Source organism: Podarcis vaucheri (genome assembly GCF_965113315.1).
Source record: "Podarcis vaucheri genome assembly, contig: SUPER_11_unloc_1, whole genome shotgun sequence".
Classification (NCBI taxonomy): domain Eukaryota; kingdom Metazoa; phylum Chordata; class Lepidosauria; order Squamata; family Lacertidae; genus Podarcis; species Podarcis vaucheri.
In genome coordinates this window covers 754954-774127 of record NW_028118808.1, presented here as the reverse complement: position 1 = coordinate 774127, position 19174 = coordinate 754954, and the positions used below count along the sequence as shown (strand labels likewise).

At 45.2% G+C, this 19174-nt stretch overlaps 1 long non-coding RNA gene across 1 annotated transcript; it reads left to right on the top strand.

Moving 5' to 3' along the window:
- Nucleotides 1-5008: 5008 nt before the first annotated feature.
- Nucleotides 5009-18799, top strand: LOC309514784. Its single transcript, XR_014212199.1, has 3 exons — nt 5009-7255; nt 11467-11662; nt 16396-18799. It is a non-coding gene; the product is annotated as an uncharacterized lncRNA (long non-coding RNA).
- The last annotated feature ends 375 nt before the right edge of the window (nt 18800-19174 follow it).

Below are 19174 nucleotides of genomic sequence, written 5' to 3'. Positions count from 1 at the left end.
TCACTGCGGGAAGTGAGGTTACAGGGAACCAGACAGAGGGCCTTCTCGGTGGTGGCGCCCTCCCTGTGGAACGCCCTCCCACTAGATGTCAAGGAAATAAACAACTATCTGACTTTTAGAAGACATCTGAAGGCAGCCCTGTTTAGGGAAGTTTTTAATGTTTGATGTTTTATTGTGTTTTTAATATTCTGTTGGGAGCCACCCAGAGTGGTGGGGTATAAATATTATTATTATTATTATTATTATTATTATTATTATTATTATTCCTACTTCTCCTCTCTCACTCTGCCGCAGCCTTATGGAATATCGGTGGCTGATGGAAGGAGGAGCCTGATGGGAAAAAATGGTCAACAGAGTCAATGGGGTGGTCCAAAGAAAGCACATCTTCAGATAGATAACTGGAGATTCTCACCCACCATTTCAGATGGGATGAGGATCAGCAGAAGAGCTCAATTTCTGGTGTCACTGACTTTTGTGACCTTCAGATGAGCTGAATGAGCTCACTGATCCTGCAAATCCTAAATGTAATTTTTGTGTTTCCATAAGGTGCAGAAACACACATGTAGATTGGTTTGTTTGTTTGTTTGTTTGCTTGCTTGCTTGCTTGCTTGCTTGCTTGCTTGCTTGCTTTAGAAATAGCTCCTTCTTCTTGCTCCTGTTATTTACCTAATATGGGCTTCTCTTGCCCATTTAAAAAGTGTAACCGTTTTCCTCCAACCAAGGTTGGAAGGCATGGTGATGTGGAATGCCTGAGTGAGGCAGCATGCTAAATCTTCACTTACGAGTTCTGTGTTTCCTTGTTACATAAACCCCACTTTGTTCCTCCCACCATCATCTTTGCAAGGTTAATAGAGACTTGTGTCATGCAAACTTGCATGAGCCAAGAACCATAATTCAGGGATGGTTTAATGTGGGCGTAAACGAGACAGGGAAGCATTAATTAAAAGGGATGAATAGCAAATGTATGATTTAATTGGATCGGTTCTCAGTACACAGTTGGATTAGCCTTTATGCTAAGTTCTCGGCAGTCTTGTTTCTTGATCTCCTGCCTCTTTCATAAAATTACTCAAGTCTGTTAACAAGAATCAACATTACAATTGAACAGATTTTGCCATGGAACACTATTTTTAAAGACCCAATCCCAAAGATATGCTGAAGGAGGGCAAATGGCTTTCTAGTTTGCAGGATCAACTTTGCTCTTTACCAGAACCTTAAAGTCCACCAACAGGACCCAGGTGCGAAACAGGGGCTGCAGGGAGCAACATGGGGCTTCCAGATGACCTATATATTGAGCATTCATTCTTGATTTTTTTGCAGGGAAGTTAGGAGGTGTTGGATCAAAGCAAGCATTATGCTACACTTCCCAGTGCATTAGGATTGCCATATTTCAAACAGTGAAAATCCGGACACACACAAAATGTTGTTGAGCTTTTTTAGGGAGAAATGGCAAAATTGGCACAGGCTGCCATATGTATAGATTTTCCAGGACATTTTCACCAATTTACACCCAGACACTGCTGCCGATGACTTTCCCGCCACAGCAGAACCTATTAATCTACTTGCACTGGCATGCTTTCAAACTGCTAGGTCGGCAGGAGCTGGGACAGAACAACAGGCGCTCACTCCATCACAGGTATTCGAACCGCCAACCTCCCAATTGGCAAGCCCAAGAGGCTCAGTGGTTTAGACCACAGCGCCACCCGCATCCATGCGCGGTACCAGCCCCACAATGGCATGCTGATCGTTACATTAGGAAAGTGGAAGTAAGAATAGTTTCTTGAAGACGGGGCAAGCAGTGTCCCTGCTCACAAACCAAATGCAGTTTTGTGTGATTACTTGTATATTTACTTGCTCGTGTGTGCATGCATGTGTCCTTCAGAGTGCCCAGCAGATATCTGCGGGGCTCCCTAATACATTAAATTCATACTGGGATCCTGAACTGAAACCCGGCTTGTTTTCAAGTATTCACTGCTAATAACATCACAAAGAATATACATGTTTATTTCCAGACTTCAAATTCTCACTTGCTGCATTTGCTCAGTTGGTGTCAAACTACACACACACACACACACACACACACGAAAGTAAGTTTTCTCTTGGCACATCTTGCATAATTCTGATTCCTTGCTGAGACGACAGACTTAACATTCCAGCAATCAGTGCTGCCCGGATCAATAGCTCCAGAACAGCGGATGCAAAACCGTGGCCTTTCCCTATCAACATCCATGGAAATAAAAGGAGAGAGAAAATCTTTCCTATCCCCACTTCCTTGGCCACATAGAGATCCGATTCCATCACTCCCAAATGTATAAGAATCCCCTTTCATATGCAAATAGCCCGTTTGCTTTATAGTTGCAGCCAAACAGTTGTGCGGCATTTGTCATAAAAGAGATATTTTAATCACAGGAGACTGCCTTTCCATTGTATCGAACAGGTGCCTTCTAATAGCGTCTGCATTGTGACACCCAAGTCCTGATAATGTGAGCACCCTGCAGGAGGAAAACGTTGCACAGAAACGGAGGCGTTCGTTGTGCGGTTGGGGTTCGTGGTTTCCTATGATATGTATAGCATCACTGCCAGGACCAAACAGAGGAGAAGCTGGAGTTCATTATAGCAAGCCTGACTGATGTGGTAGCTTTTGGCTCTGGGGGTTTTTTTAGGAGAAGATGGGAACACATGGAGGGCTTTTCTGTGTGGCAGAAATGCAGCTTTGGGTGGTTCCATCGATGACTTGGCACCATTCCGGTTCTGTTTCGAGGCAGCCTGAACAGTAAACCGGCTTGACCCCAACACATGCTGTTTGGGGACACTGGGGCTAAACATTACGAAACAGCCTATGCAGTCCGGTGCCACGAAGCAGAGTGGGGAACCCTCGGTCTGCAGGCCAGATGTAGTCCCTGAAATCCTCCCATCCAACATCCCCCTGGAGAATGAAGACAGATTGGTTTAGAAATTCTCGGCATGTTGTACGCTGAAAGAAAATTACTATATTTTTTGCTCTATAAGACTCACTTTTTCCCTCCTAAAAAGTAAGGGGAAATGTGTGTGCGTCTTATGGAGCAAATGCAGGCTGCGCAGCTATCCCAGAAGCCAGAACAGCAAGAGGGATCACTGTGCAGTAATCCCTCTTGTTGTTCTGGCTTCTGAGATTCAGAATATTTTTTTTCTTGTTTTCCTCCTCCAAAAACTAGGTATGTCTTATGGTCTGGTGCGTCTTATAGAGTGAAAAATACGGTATATGAAAATGTTGTATCTGTGGTATTTGACTCCTAATAAGTTAGTGCAAATGTATAATACAACTACAAATACCTGCTGGAAATGCAAAGTAAAAGAAGGTACCTTTTTATCATATGTGGTGGTCGTGGCTCTTTCTCGCCGCCATCTTGGCTTGATGCTGCTGAGGCCTGCTGGGAACAGGACTTCAAGACAACACCATGACTGGCACGGTGTGGTCCAAGGCCACTTGCTGGCTACAAGCGAGGTCTTTGAAACCAGAGAGAGAACAGCTCTTCTGAAAATTGAGGGAGTTTATTCCCGTAATGAGACAGAATTTTATTTGGGCAAGAAATGCACCTATGTGTGCAAAGCAAAAAACAACACTGCGACTCCTGGTGGCAAACCCAACAGGACCAGAGTGATCTGGGAAATGTGACCCGTGCCCATGTGTAATGGCTATGAGTTACTCGTGCGTAAACTGGTGTCTCTCTAGGCTAATTTGCCTTGTTAAACCTTTCTGACTGCACAGCCCTTGCTCATTGTGGCTGCTTCAGTCACTGGCAGAATCTGTCAGTGGGCGTTTCTTGAACCTCTTCCAACATAAAAGTTGTTTGACACCCAGTCTCCTCCTCCTCTCACTGCGCGGGAGTCTTCTGCGCAGGGAGGGCGTGGGCAGCGGAGGACCTGGGCTCTCCTCACTGATGTCCAGTGAAGAGTCCTGGAGCCCTCCCTCCAATTCCCCCATCTGCCCCCCTTTCTCCCTGGTGTTGCGCTGATTAGCTTCCCCCTCTACTGAGTTGTTTCTCCCCCTATTGCTGGGTCCTTCGCCAGCAGAATCTGTGAGCCTCCCCTTCGCCTCTCGCTCTGATGTCAGTTCCCTGACACCATGGAAACAGCAGCATGGTGCAGGCAAAGTTCCACTCCAACCTACCTGCCAAAGCCATTGGACACAGGATCTGAGTGATGCTGTGTCCATCTAGAGTCTAAATTTAGAGTGAAAATAAAATTAAGATTGTATTCAAAATAAATAAATAAATAATGTGGTGGTCGTGCAAGGTAATAAAAGCATTCTGGGAAATGATATATAATGAACTGGGGGGAAAAATGTTTAAAATAACCTTTGTAAAAAAACCACCCAGAAGCCTTTCTGTAAGGAATTGTAGCTACCGATATCCCAAAGGATGCTGCACGGATGCTATTAGTCCAGAGATGGAAAGAAGATAAAGTCCCAACCAGAGAGGAATGGCAAACCAAGCTGCTCGATTATGCCAAAATGGTAAAACTGGCCGGAAAGCTCAGGAACCAAAAAGACCAAAACATCAAGAAAGAATGGGAAACATTTATAATTTATTTAAGGGAGACCACTGTAAGCAGATAAAAACATTAGCAGGATCCTAATAACACTTGTAATGTAACAACTACTATGGACAATATGGAGAGATATAAAATATGGATGATGAAATAATATGGAGCTGAAAATGTTGACAATAGGACCCAGGGAATGTATGATGGGAAGTCTGGCGATTCCGAGAAATCTTTAAATATGGATATGTATTGGGTATTGTTGTATCTTTACACTTGTAAAAGCAAATTATTATTATTATTATTATTATTATTATTAAAAAGACAGATTGGTTTATTTTCTATTTACACACCAGAGGCACTGAGTTGGTCCCAGCATTTGGGGGAGCGGGGCTGTCGTGCTTAGACCAACAAGGCCCGACAAATGGATGAGAGGACTCAACTTTTAGAGCAAAAGAGGTACATGGCTTCCCTCCCAGTTTCTGTCCACTCTCCCCCCTCCCCCCGGTGGATTCTGGTACTTGAAGTATCTGGCACTGGGATATTGTGCCTTTTTTGCTCTAAAAACAGACACCAATCCCTGTAGTCTACATAATCAGAGTGCATGCCTCTGTCACTATCCTGTGTCATTTATTCCATAGGGACTGGCTGACTTGTTAAACCTATTTAATGGAAGTCGTTTCTTGTATACAGTTCACAATCCTGTTATTACAAGCATTCCTTTTCTATGGCTTGTCCCACACACCGACACAGGCAAAATTGATCTGTAGCCGTTTGTTGAGTATTTGCAGTGATGCACCACAATGCTCCAGCTAGCTAATTCTGCAGGCAGTACTTCTGGGATTGCAAAACTGGAACAAGAATGGCCAAGCTGTATTGAGTCAGATTCTCAAACCTTTATTGGCGTACGGACCGTACTGAGTCTTTCTTACCACATTCTTTCCTCCATTGCAACGGCCTCTCGTGTTCCTGCCATCATTCCTGCAAAGTACAGGGAAAGAATTCACACTTGCTTCTGGCACTGCACATGATGTCCCAAGACACTCAATAGGGTGTACCTTCACAGCAAACAGATATGGGAAAGTACCACTTTTCCAAACTTCCCCGCCTGGCTCTACTGGTGAAATGAATACTTAGCTCAGTCGTGACACAATGTCCCTAGTTCTTGTGTTTAAAAGATCTGGGGTTACTGGGTTTCCTCTGGCAAGAGAAAGGATTTGAGTTGAGTGAAGTTCACATAACTAGATGCTGCCTTGTTGCACTGGTATACAGACAGCACTTAAGAATCGGTGTAGGAGCAACTTGTTACATTTAACAAGCGTGCATTCTGAATACCTGAGTTTGCAAATAAATGAGCAAGCAAATTGGTTCTCCTTCTACGCCTTGTGCTGTTATACTAATGCGCAGCATAGATTTGCACAAGAATGGGGCTTCAATAAGGCAGGAATGCCTAACTGCACAAGCCCAGTACATCCTCTACGGAAAGCAAACAAATAAAATCTTTAATGGTGATGTGAATAAGAACAACAACAAAAAACAATCCCGTGACAGACATTGTGGCAAGAAAGAGTCCATATCACAGGGATTATTTATAATCCAACATTATGCTACATCAGCTCTCTTTTTGCTTTCTATAGCTAAGGGATCCTGAACCTGCCATAAATATGTAAGGACCTTTTTGTGTCATTTTATCTGTAGGACACATGTATAAGCACAACCATAAATGCATTCATTTCCTTCTACTGCACAAACTCAGAAATTGGTTGGCAACACCCAACCAGTACATGTGGCTTTTGGAATCACTGTAAGAATTTTAAAAAACAATAATAATGTCGTCGTTTCTAGTCCTGAAGCTTTTGCAAGTTTGGAAAATGTGAGGGTATGTATTTCAAAAGGTTCACAACAACAAAACTAGAGAATATTTAATTGTGCCTGGGAACCCAGGTTTCTGAAGCTTATTCCAATTATTTTAGCAGGCACTGTTCTTAAGGCTACTAAGCTTAACAGTTTTGTATTCCAGAACAAACGTGTTGCCCTGTTCATGCAAATGGTCTTAATTTCATGAAGCCAAACAGGCAAATGACACACATTATAAATGTGTAAACAAACCTGGCAATACATTTTTACAAAGCGTTAAAACACAAATGTGGAACATCATTAGCTAGAGGTTTCCAGAGGCAGGGAGCGAAGTAGCCCAGAGATCCTTCATTCTATTGACATTTGAGAACTGTGACCTAAGTACTGGAGACCTGCCTGGGGTCTCCTAAATATGTGGCAGTGAGGGCAGACCGACCCCTGTGAACCCCTCTTGCCTCTTTGGTCCACCATGTCCTGATCTCACCTCCTGAAATTGAGAGTAAATTTATTAGGATGATGAAAACACTGGCAACGGTTGTGGGCATCGTTAACATTGGGTCTTCGCTTCAAGAAATGACCTTATTGGTAGGGTATTAATTTGTTAGGTTGAGAGGGTTCGCTTGGAGTATACTTTAGGACACGGTCACTCTATCCCTTGCAAATAAGCCTTAAAATAAACAGAAACAGAGGCAGAGTTCCAAAATTATTCTAAAAAGCTGTTTCATAACTACTGTGCTTACCAAGCCAGATATTAAATAGTCCACAATGTTTTCTAAGGACATTTGAGAGGCTCTCCCCATCCCACCCTCTGCAGTGATCACAACTTACATAACAAGACTGTTCACCATACTGGAAGAACTGAGCCCCCAAAGCAAACCAGGTACATTTACAGACCACATAAGAGGATTTTTATTTTTATTTTTTGCTATGTATTCTTTCTTATGCTGGGTGAATCTTGGAATTTATTGTTTGCATCTGTGGGTTAGCACTTCATCCAAGGCTAAATATACTCAGCATTTTAAAATCCACAACAGATTCTGGTTTCAAAACAAAGAATTGAAATTTTGTCATTCTGGGGAAACAATTGAGAATATTTATTCAACCAACTGACAATAAAAACCAGAAGGAGAAAGGGAACTGTATGCAGCAACCTAATCCTTTGGACACTGAATGTCTTGACCCAGGCTATGTTGGGTTTTTGAGTCTAAACCAAAAACAGTGCCAGCAAAATCATGCGAACTATAAAATATATCTTTACCAAAATGAAAGATGAGGTTATCTGGAGGCTAGACATAATAATAATAATAATAATAATAATAGTAATAGTAATAATAATAATAATAATAATTTATTATGTATACCCCACCCACTCTGGGTGGCTTCCCAAAAAATATTAAAATACTGTAATACATCAAACATTAAAAGCTTTCCTAAACTAGACCAGCCTGATCCCAGACTTGATGCTATATGGACTCAGAATGGGTGAAATAATCTCTGTTTCATTGCACACATGACCAAAAAGCTTTTGATGCTGACTAGTCTGAACTCATGGGTAACTCGGAAGGTACAGCTGCTCAGGGAACAAGACAATGTACAGCCCACCTCCTATGAGGGAAGGGAAATTCATCTGTTTGGCTAGGATTTAAACTTCACCCAGATGATGGCTACATACCTTTCGACATTTCTCCAATGAAAATAGGGACGTCCTATGGGCATTTGTCCCGGGATGTAGGGAAACTTGGGGGGGGGGAGAAGAAGGAAGAAGAAGAAGGAGAAGAAGAATTGGATTTGATATCCCGCTTTATCACTACTCAAAGGAGTCTCAAAGCAGCTAGCAATCTCCTTTCCCTTCCTCGCCCACAACAAACACTCTGTGAGGTGAGTGAGGCTGAGAGACTTCAAAGAAGTTTGACTGGCCCAAGGTCACCCAGCAGCTGCATGTGGAGGAGCAGGGAAGCGAACCCGGTTCACCAGATTATGAGTCCACCGTTCTTAACCACTACACCACGCTGGCTCTCAGGGGACAGCAAGCCGGCAGCGAGGATGCTGAAGGAAGAATACATAGTAGGTAACATGCTAAGAAAGAGGACCAAACAATGGAGAGATGAAGAAAGAGACTTCAAGAAACAAAAATAGATGGTGAAACCAAAGAAACTTCACAATGCTTAAGATGAAGAAGGGCTCTATGCTATTGGGAGCAAGAGAGGAACACTAGGAAGCCTGGCTCTGGACAGAGTCTCACCCTTTTGACCCAGATCACAGCTTGAGGATGTCGCTAAGTCCAGCACTGGGCATTCAGGTGGTTTGACAGTTTGCAGTGACTTTCATGAATTTTGGCTGCTCTACAGTACAGTGGTGCCTCGCAAGACGAAATTAATCCGTTCCGCGAGTCTCTTCGTCTAGCGGTTTTTTCGTCTTGCGAAGCAACCCTATTAGCGGCTTAGCGGATTAGCGCTATTAGCGGTTTAGCGGCTATTAAAGGCTTAGCGGATTAGCAGCTAAAAGGCTATTAGCGGCTTAGCAGCTTAGAAAAAGGGGGGAAAGCGGGAAAAAATCGGAACACTTGCAAGACGTTTTCGTCTTGCAAAGCAAGCCCATAGGGAAAATTGTCTTGCGAAGCAGCTCAAAAACGGAAAACCCTTTCGTCTAGCGGGTTTTCCGTCTTGCGAGGCATTCATCTTGCGGGGCACCACTGTACATGGGATTGACCCAGAAGAGCATTTGTGAACCATACCCTTAACTGGTCCAAAATGTGGTGGACAGATTGACTGTGGTTGACCACTGAGAAAATGTCATACCAGAATGGAAAGTGCTTCACCGGCTGCCAATTTCTTTCCAGGTTCAATTCCAGATGCCAGGTTTTGCCTTCAGATTTGTAGATGGCCTGGCCCAGGTATTGAAATGAGTGTCTACTTCCACCTGAGCCTATCAATCGAGATCTTTTGAGAGCCCCACCTTCTACCTTGTGAGTGGTGGCTGAAGAAAAGGCCTTTTGTGGTAGTATCCAAGCTTATGATCCAGTGTGGACTATGAGATCATCATCTTAGGCATTTCGCTGAGGACAGTCCAGAGGGTGGTGATGAGAGAACAGGCATTTTCCGCAGTTGCTCCCCAGAGAGACCCATCAGGCATAATTTTGTCATTATTTTGGTGCCAGGCAAAGGAGATTTTTGCTTTCCCCAACATTTTGGCTGCATCAGTGATTGAATATATATATATATATATATATGACGATGTCTTTAATATTGTTATGTCTTTTTATTACTGCCTTTTATCCTCGTTGCAAACTGCACCAGGACTTTTTGTTGCGGGAAGCAATTCGTAAGTTGAATAAACCTTGGTATTCAAAATGCCCACCCAGCAAAGCACTCACAGGTTGCAAGAACCAACCTTCCACGTTCTGTTAGGCCAGCATAGAAGGCAGAAGTGACCCAGGCAACCCTGTCAATACTGTAAGGCATGATAGACTCACTGGTCCAAGTTTCCAGTGGGTAAGGTAATATTACTCTGGAATGCTCTGCAATGAGTCTTTAACGAGACGACGTGCTGTCAATATGCAAGATGACACTTGGTGAATGAAAGGCATCCAGAAAGAGCACTCTGCAGTGAAGCTATTTCTTTGAAACCTATGCCATTCCCCTAGGCTACCTTTGACATATTATTTTGGGTGGAAGTGGTAAAGAGACCCAACAAAATGATTTTGGTAATGCTTTTCTATCAATTGAGCCATGTTCCTCCAGCCTCAATCAATCCCTCCTTCAGTGCTTGCAAACCAGCTCTTTGTTAACTCACATTATTGTGCAGTCCTCCCCAAGAGAGCTTTCTGATTACAAATGGATTTCTTTTTTTACCCTTGGGCATCGTGTCAACTCCTTATTTAACTTATATTGTCTCCCTGCTTATTTAACTTATATGCAGAATTCATCATGCGAAAGGCTGGGCTGGATGAATCCCAAGCCGGAATTAAGATTGCCGGAAGAAACATCAACAACCTCAGATATGCAGATGGCACAACCTTGATGGCAGAAAGTGAAGAGGAATTAAAGAACCTTTTAATGAGGGTGAAAGAGGAGAGCGCAAAATATGGTCTGAAGCTCAACATCAAAAAAACGAAGATCATGGCCACTGGGCCCATCACCTCCTGGCAAATAGATGGGGAAGAAATGGAGGCAGTGAGAGATTTTACTTTCTTGGGCTCCATGATCAGTGCAGATGGTGACAGCAGTCACGAAATTAAAAGACGCCTGCTCCTTGGGAGAAAGGCGATGGCAAACCTAGACAACATCTTAAAAAGCAGAGACATCACCTTGCCAACAAAGGTCCGTATAGTAAAAGCCATGGTTTTCCCAGTAGTGATGTATGGAAGTGAGAGCTGGACCATAAAGAAGGCTGATCGCCGAAGAATTGATGCTTTTGAATTATGGTGCTGGAGGAGACTCTTGAGAGTCCCATGGACTGCAAGAAGATCAAACCTCTCCATTCTGAAGGAAATCAGCCCTGAGCGCTCACTGGAAGGACAGATCGTGAAGCTGAGGCTCCAATACTTTGGCCACCTCATGAGAAGAGAAGACTCCCTGGAAAAGACCCTGATGTTGGGAAAGATGGAGGGCACAAGGAGAAGGGGACGACAGAGAATGAGATGGTTGGATGGTGTTCTTGAAGCTACTAGCATGAGTTTGATCAAACTGCGGGAGGCAGTGGAGGACAGAAGTGCCTGGCGTGCTCTGGTCCATGGGGTCAAGAAAAGTCAGACACGACTAAACGACTAAACAACAACAACAACAACAACAAATCGTGTCAACTGACCAGCATGAATCCAGAATTTTGGAAAGAGTCATTAAGCAAAGCGGCAACCAAGCAGCTGGAACAGCTTCCCATCATGAGGAGCAGTAATATAGCATGCGGGAGGGGGCAAAAGGGGCAGTTTCCCCAGGTGCAAATTTGTGGAGGTGCAAAATTTCAACATCCGGTGCTGCCTCAATACTGCTGTGTGCTTCCGACACTGGGCTCTATTAAAAATGGCTTCTCCATGCAAACCAGGAAGTGACATCTGCAGACAACAGAATGACTCTTCTTTTCTTATCTCTGCAGTTTCGATCTCTTGGGTGACATGGATGTCATTAGGCAGTTGAATGCGCATGCGTACTCCATCCATTTCCTTCTCACCATGCGGCCCCGGGTACTGGCAACCCACGCTACACCACTGATGAGGAGGACATTCTGCTAGAAGCAAAGGTGGTACTCAAAACCACCTTGAGGACCTGGTCTAAAATGCTGCACCTTCAAGGTGAGTGTAGGCAGGGCTTTTTCAGGTGGAACTCACCAGAACTGAGTTCCGGCACCTCTTTGGTGCATTCCAGCACCTCTGTAGTATTGCGGCACAGCAGCACGGCGATAGGTGTGGTGCAGCAGAGGGAGCCATCGTAAGGTGCCAAAACCGTTGGTAGGGTGAGTGGGTAAAGAAGAGAAGATTACTTAGGTGCAATCTCCCCCCCCCAAAAAAAATAGCTCAACAACCTTGACTGCGTGCTCAACAAAGTTTGGTTGGTTGGTCCCCCTAATAAAAAGCCAACAAGTTCTGGAACCTCTTCTTCAAAATAAATAAATACCGTATTTTTCACTCTATAGGATGCACTTTTCCCCCTCCAAAAATTAAGGGGAAATGTGTGTGCATCCTATGGAGCGAATTCAGGCTTCTTGGCTTCAGCAATAGCAACATGAAGCCTCCAAATCGCAGAGGGAGTGCTCCCTCTGCGCTCTGGAGGCTTTGCGTTGCTTTCGCTGAAGCCTGGAGTGCGAGAGGGGTTGTGCACAATGACCCCTCTCGCTCTCCAAGCTTCAGGGATAGCCGCCTGAAGCCTTCGGAGTGCAGCACGAGTTCCCACTGCGCTCTGCAGGCTTCAGGTTTCTTTCACTGAAGCTGGGAGAGCAAGTCTCTCCCGGCTTCAGCAGAGAGGGAGAGCTGCACAGCGCCCCTTCAGCCAAGCGGGAGGAGAAATGGAAGGAGCTCCGTTTCTCCTGCCGCTTCGCTGAAGGGGCGCTGAGCAGAGAGGGGGAGATTTTTTTTCCCTTGTTCTCCCCCTCTAAAACAAGGTGCGTCCTATGGTCGGTTGCGTCCTATAGAGCGAAAAATACAGTAAATGCCCTGACAAATAAACAGAAGTGTCAACTGAAAGCTAGAGGGATAGGAAGGAATGGGAATGAATTTCAAAGAAAGAGACCCAGTGGACAAGTGGGAGGTTGAGGGACACCTTATTATCCTGGAATTGTATGCAATTGTATGGGAAAGAGAATGACAGCCAGCAACTCTAAGCTTGCACACAGCTTGGGGTACCTGGGGACAGCCAGAACAGCCCAAACTGGCATTCTGGACAGGCTTCCAAATAACCCATGCTGCTTCCTTCTGATTTGCTCACTATATTCTTTCCCTTTGGCTGATGGGCGCATGATTGCAGCCTCGAGGAGGAACGGCTGCAACCTGAGACTCTTTGGCAGCGAGCGACACTGGGTAACTCGGGTTCATCTGCCTGACATCTTTTCCACAGCCAGGCTGCCACCTCTAAAAAAGATTTAAGGAACAGTGGTCAGAGATATCACAGGATCAAATGCGCAACTGTGGTCATGATGCCCATATGATTACTGCAGATGGAAGCTGGTGAAACTTCAGAGACATTATGGCAGGGCTCCAATTTATCAAGCATACATGGTTGGCAAGCAGTCGCCGGCCAGTCTTTGCCAGAGGGACCAATATTGGGAATTGGAGGCACTTCATTTTAACATTTCAAAATTTACTCCATTCCCCCTCTTTCTGCGATTCCTTAAATTTGCTTTTAATATCTTCCGCATATCCAAACTAACTTAATTTACTCATTTATTCATCTTCTTTAAATATACACGCTTATGAAACTGCAGGTTATCACAATATTCCTGCCAATGTTTTTATCTGTTTATAATTTATATGTAAATATTCAATAAACCATTTTCATCCTTTTATTGGTGTACTTTCAACATGGTAGACACCACTTACAAAGCAGAGTGCTTCTCTCCCCACATTTTCTGTAAAAAGAGCATCAATTTTGGCCTACCCCTTCCATAAGCAACCTGCAGGGCACTGGGTGAACAATAAGAACAATTTTATTATGTATACCCCACCCATCTGATTGGGTTGCCCCAGCCACTCTGGGTGGCTTCCAGCATACACAAAAACATAATAAAATATTAAACATTAAAAACCTTCTTATACCTTCAGATGTCTTCTCCTTCAGATCTCCTTGACATCTGATGGGAGGGTGTTCCACAGGGTGGGTGCCACTACCAAGAAGGCCCTCTGCCTGGTTCCCTGTAACTTCACTTCTTGCAATGAGGGAACCGGCAGAAGGCCCTAGGAGCTGGATCTCAGTGTCCAGGCTGAACGATGGGGGTGGAAACGCTCCTTCAGATATACTGGACCGAGGCTGCTTAGGGCTTTAAAGATCAGCACCAACACTTTGAATTGTGCTCGGAAACGTACTGGGAGCCAATGTAGGTCTTTCAGGACCAGTGTTATATGGTCTCAGCGGCCGCTCCCAGTCACCAGTCTAGTTGCCGCATTCTGGATTAGTTGTAGTTTCCAGGTCACCTACAAAGGTAGCCCCACGTAGAGCGCATTGCAGTAGTCCAAGCGAGAAATAACCAGAGCATGCACCACTCTGGCGAGGCAGTCCGCGGGCAGATATGGTCTCAGCCTGCGTACCAGATGGAGCTGGTAAACAGCTGCCCTGGACACAGAATTGACCTGTGTCTCCATGGACAGCTGTGAGTCCAAAATGACTCCCAGGCTGCACACCTGGTCCTTCAGGGGCACAGTTACCCCATTCAGGACCTGGGAGTCCTCCACTCCTGCCCATCTCCTGTCCTCCAAAAACAGTACTTCTGTCTAGTAGGAAGGAAAGTCTGTTGGGACAGACTAAAGGGTATGTGCGGAAAAGCCATACACATAGAGGCATAAAGTGATGATGATGATGGTGATGATGATGATGATGATGATGATGATAATTTCATCCAAAATCAAGACACATCCTAGTTTCACTGTTAAAAATCTCACTGTGTTCATTTAATACAGAGGCAACAGCACTAATTTACAGCATAATCCAAACCCGAGATCCAGCAGGATGAGAGAGTTTGGATTTGGCCAACGTTGGGCTTTCCTATCTACATTGGCCTGAAGTCCCTCACTGCAGCTCATCTGGGGCAGCTGAAACCTGTGCAACTTGCACCAGTATAAGTCCCCCAAAGGGACATTGTGGCAGAGAGCTGCCCTCTTCTACAACAAACCCTCTTCTGGTCAGTCATGTGACCTAGGGCCCAACCCTCAAAACCCGGGCCCACACTCACCTGCCACTTCTACTGGCAGTAGCCTCTCCCAGGGAGAGTTAGGAATGTTGAAGTTAGGAAGATACTGAAAAGCATCCATTAGAAGTGAGATGTGATCCAAAACAGTGCTAAAATGACAGTTGCTAATCTCCCTATTGCAATAAATGATGGCTATGGCAAAGATCTATTTGAAGTTCTGGACATCAGACTCTCTTACCAACTGGACTGCCTTCTCCCTTAGAGTAGAGGTAGGGAAAGGGAAAGGGAAAGGACCCCGTGGACAGTTAAGTCCAGTCAAAGGCGACTACAGTGGTACCTCGGGTTACATACGCTTCAGGTTACATATGCTTCAGGTTACACACTCCACTAACCCAGAAATAGTGCTTCAGGTTAAGAACTTTGCTTCAGGATAAGAACAGAAATCGGGCTCCGGCAGCGCAGCGGCAGATGGAGGCCCCATTAGCTAAAGTGGTCTTCAGGTTAAGAACAGTTTCAGGTTAAGAACGGACCTTTGGAACAAATTAAGTACTTAACCTGAGGTACCATTGTATGGTAGAAGACACTCCTAGCCGCTGAGGTAGATGCACACAGGAGCACCCCAAGACTACTAACTTGCTGTTTCAGGGGAAGCACGACCCTATCCAAAGCAAATACAGTGGTACCTCGGGTTACATATGCTTCAGGTTACATACGCTTCAGGTTACACACTCCGCTAACCCAGAAATAGTGCTTCAGGTTCAGAACTTTGTTTCAGGATGAGAACAGAAATCGTGCTCCGGGGGCGCGATGGCAGCAGGAGGCCCCATTAGCTAAAGTGGTGCTTCAGGTTAAGAACAGTTTCAGGTTGAGAACAGACCTCCGGAATGAATTAAGTACTTAACCCAAGGTACCACTGTAATCGACCCATTATCTGGACCCTTGGCCTTCCCACTGGCCCATTGAATGCCCCATTCCAGGGCTTTCCAATGGTTCCCACTGGCAGGGTCCCAGACAACATCACTCCTGTCTGCCTGTTCAGTGAGTGGACGGGAGAGCTTTGCGCCGGTGGGTTGGCACTGATATTACTCTGCTGGCAATGGGGTGAGCTGGCGGAGGTTGCCAAGGCAGCCCCTCTGCCCAATGCCACTCTCCACCCAAAGGGGATTTGCATTGCACAGTTAACTCTCACTTCGTCTCTCTCAATCTTTGGAGGATTTAATTCTGCCAGGAAAGCCAGCTGGTCCCTTCTCCTGTCATTAAATTCTCCTAAATCGATTGAATTAAAGATGGCCGAAGCCCTGCAAAGAATCAGCTCAGCTTTTCCTCTTCCCCATTCGGCTGCTCGCTCCATTCAGCAACCGATCTGCCAATCACCCAAGTCGCTCTGTTTCCTCTCTCACACACCCCGGCTCTTGCTTTCCCAGCCATATAGGACATGTAAGCCTGCTTCAGTCTCATTCAACTTGACACCTGTTTCATTTTAAAAGAGGCTCCTATAAATAGAAGAGGGAATGCAAATCTCGGTGGCTTTGCACTGTATTCTGGAAAAAGCAACTTGCAACCCCGTGGGAGGGGGGAGGGAAGCGAGAAGGAGGGGGGAAAGAGACACTATCTTGCCTCAAAACATGGCAGCTCTATTTAAGGGCCGTTGTTTTTAATTTAAATGCTCATTTCTTTTTCTATTTTCAGATCCTCCCTGGGATTTTAGGAATGTTGAGACGTGCTGCTTATAAAGCCCTAAGTACAAGATGGTCACGGACGGCTGGAAGGAGGCATGTTCTAATGGAAACAAATCACTTGTCAGCGAGCAGCCTTCAAACTTTGAACAAAAGCTCAAAGGGCTCAGGAAAAGAGATATGTTGGTTGGCTTCTAAGGCCCGGGTGCACGTTCACAGCCCCCCTTCACCAAAAGCTCTGTGGTTATTTAATGCAAGGTTAATTTACGTCCATAATTTGGAAGAGGTGCTGCGACGTCAGCATTCCCTGTTAAAAGGAAATCCGTGGGATTTCCATCCTTCCAAGCTCAACTTGACTTTGCAAAACAAGATCGTGGCTCAACTGGAGTCTGTGCTTTCTAGGGAGTCTCTCAGAAATACATTTGAAACCTCCCCAAAATGAGTCCCTTCCTCTTGTTTCAAACATGCCAGCTGCTTTCCATTACAAAATCTTTCTTTTCAGCTGTAGGGTCTTGTTTAGTATATACCGTAATTCTCTATGGTAGAACTGGGATGGGTTCCTCTTGTCGATGAGGTGATATCTCTAGTCAAAGTGGCACTGCGGGTGGCACTGTGGTCTAAGCCACTGAGCCTCTTGGGCTTGCTGATCAGAAGGTCAGCGGTTCAAATCCCTGTGATGGGGTGAGCTCCTGTTGCTCGGTCCCAGCTCCTGCCAACCTAGCAGTTCAAAAGCATGCCAGTGGGTATGAGCCCCACATTTGGCAAAAAGATTCCTGCATTGTAAGGGGGTTGGGCTAGATGTCCCACATGGTCCCTCCCAAACTTGATTCCCCGATTCTCTGATTCCATGAAACCAATACCCCCCCCCTCCCAAGGGCTCCATCTATTTATGAATATCTACCTTTCACACATCACATTTGTGCACATGCAAACACCATTCTGCCTCAACCACATTTGAACCCCCCCCCCATTTACTCACACAAACATATACCAGCCAATATCCAAAAACATGACACCCATTCATGTTCGTGCCCTGACCTCAGTCCACAAAGATCCACTGGCTTCTGTTGACTGTCTTTCAAAGGTGAACTTCCATCAGCCGACATCCACAAACATCAGTCTGCTTTAGCCACTGGCTTCCATCCACCAACATCTGCCAGGTTCTCTTAGGTCCATCATCAGACATCCACCAGCTTCCAACCACAGCTACCAGCAGACTTCAAGCAGCCAAACTTGCATTATTAACGCTCCCTAACATCCCACTGCCAGAGGTTTGCCTCCTTCTATTCACCACTTTGCCTCCTCCAAGTGGAAGAAACCTGGGCAGTGCTGAATGTCACATCCATTTCCAGCTGTGTCCTGTTGGAAACAGAAAAGGGCTTTCCCCCTTGCCTGCCTTTATATCCACTCAGTTGCCAAGGGCTTTTGTAACATCACAAGAAACCCACAGCCAATGGCAACAGCTGGGGAGGCATCATCTTCAATGCTTTGAGCCTCACAATGGTGAGTGGACCTATCAGTGATTGTGTGCTTGTTTATTCAGGAAGTGGGTGGCCCTGTGGTCTAAACCACTGAGACTTTTGGGCTTCCCAATAAGAAGACTGGTGGTTCAAATCCCCGTGACAGGGTTAGCTCCCATTGCTCTGTCCCAGCTCCTGCCAACCTTGCAGTTCAAAAGCACGCCAGTGCAAGTAGATTAATAGGTACCACTGTGGCAGGAAGGTAAACGGCATTTCCATGTGCTCTGGCTTCCATCACGGTGTCCCATTGTGCCAGAAGCAGTTTAGTCCTGCGGGCCACATGACCCGGAAAGCTGTCTGTGGACAAACAACAGCTCCCTCGGCTTAAAAGCAAGATGAGCACCACAACCTCATAGTTGCCTTTGACTGGACTTAACCGTCCAGGGGTCCTTTATCTTACCTTTTACCTTCTACCAGCTTAGGTTGTTGGGACAGCTATGGCAGTTTGTGGTCACTGTAATCCATGCACTGATAATGGCCAGGTTGGATTACTGCAGTATACTCCATGCAGAGCTGCCCTTGAGGTTGTCCCAAAAGCTGTAGCAAGTTCAAGATGGCAAGGTTTGACTGATCTCTAGGGAAGGATATTGCCACCATGCTATGTCACTGCTGAAGGAACTGAACTAGCTGACAGTCCAACGTGCTGGGTTTTGTGTTTATTATAAATTTTATTTTTGCATTTTCTATTTTACGTAAACGCACAAATTAAATACATAGACATATAATCCCCTTTGACTTCCCTCCCGTGCCCATTGTGGATCTTAATTGAATGATTTCCCCCTCTGCATCTCTTTCATATTCTTGTCAATCCTTTGTCAATCCATAGTTCAAATCTTTACTACAAGTTTTTGGTCAATCCTACCAATGTAGGTAATTGTTTACAATAGCTTTTCAAATAAATTACAGTGGTACCTCAGGTTAAGTACTTAATTCATTCTGGAGGTCCGTACTTAACCTGAAACTGTTCTTAACCTGAAGCACCACTTTAGCTAATGGGACCTCCTGCAGCTGCCGCGCCACCGGAGCACGATTTCTGTTCTCATCCTGAAGCAAAGTTCTTAACCTGAAGCACTATTTCTGGATTAGCGGAGTCTGTAACCTGAAGCGTATGTAACCTGAAGTGTATGTAACCCGAGCTACCACTGTATAAAGTTCCCCCATTCTTTATTAAAGACCTCCTCTTCCTGGTTTCTAATTCTTCCTGCAAGCTTTGCCATCTCGGCATAGCTCATCTGTTTTGTCTGCCACTCTTCTTTGGTTGGAGTTGTACCC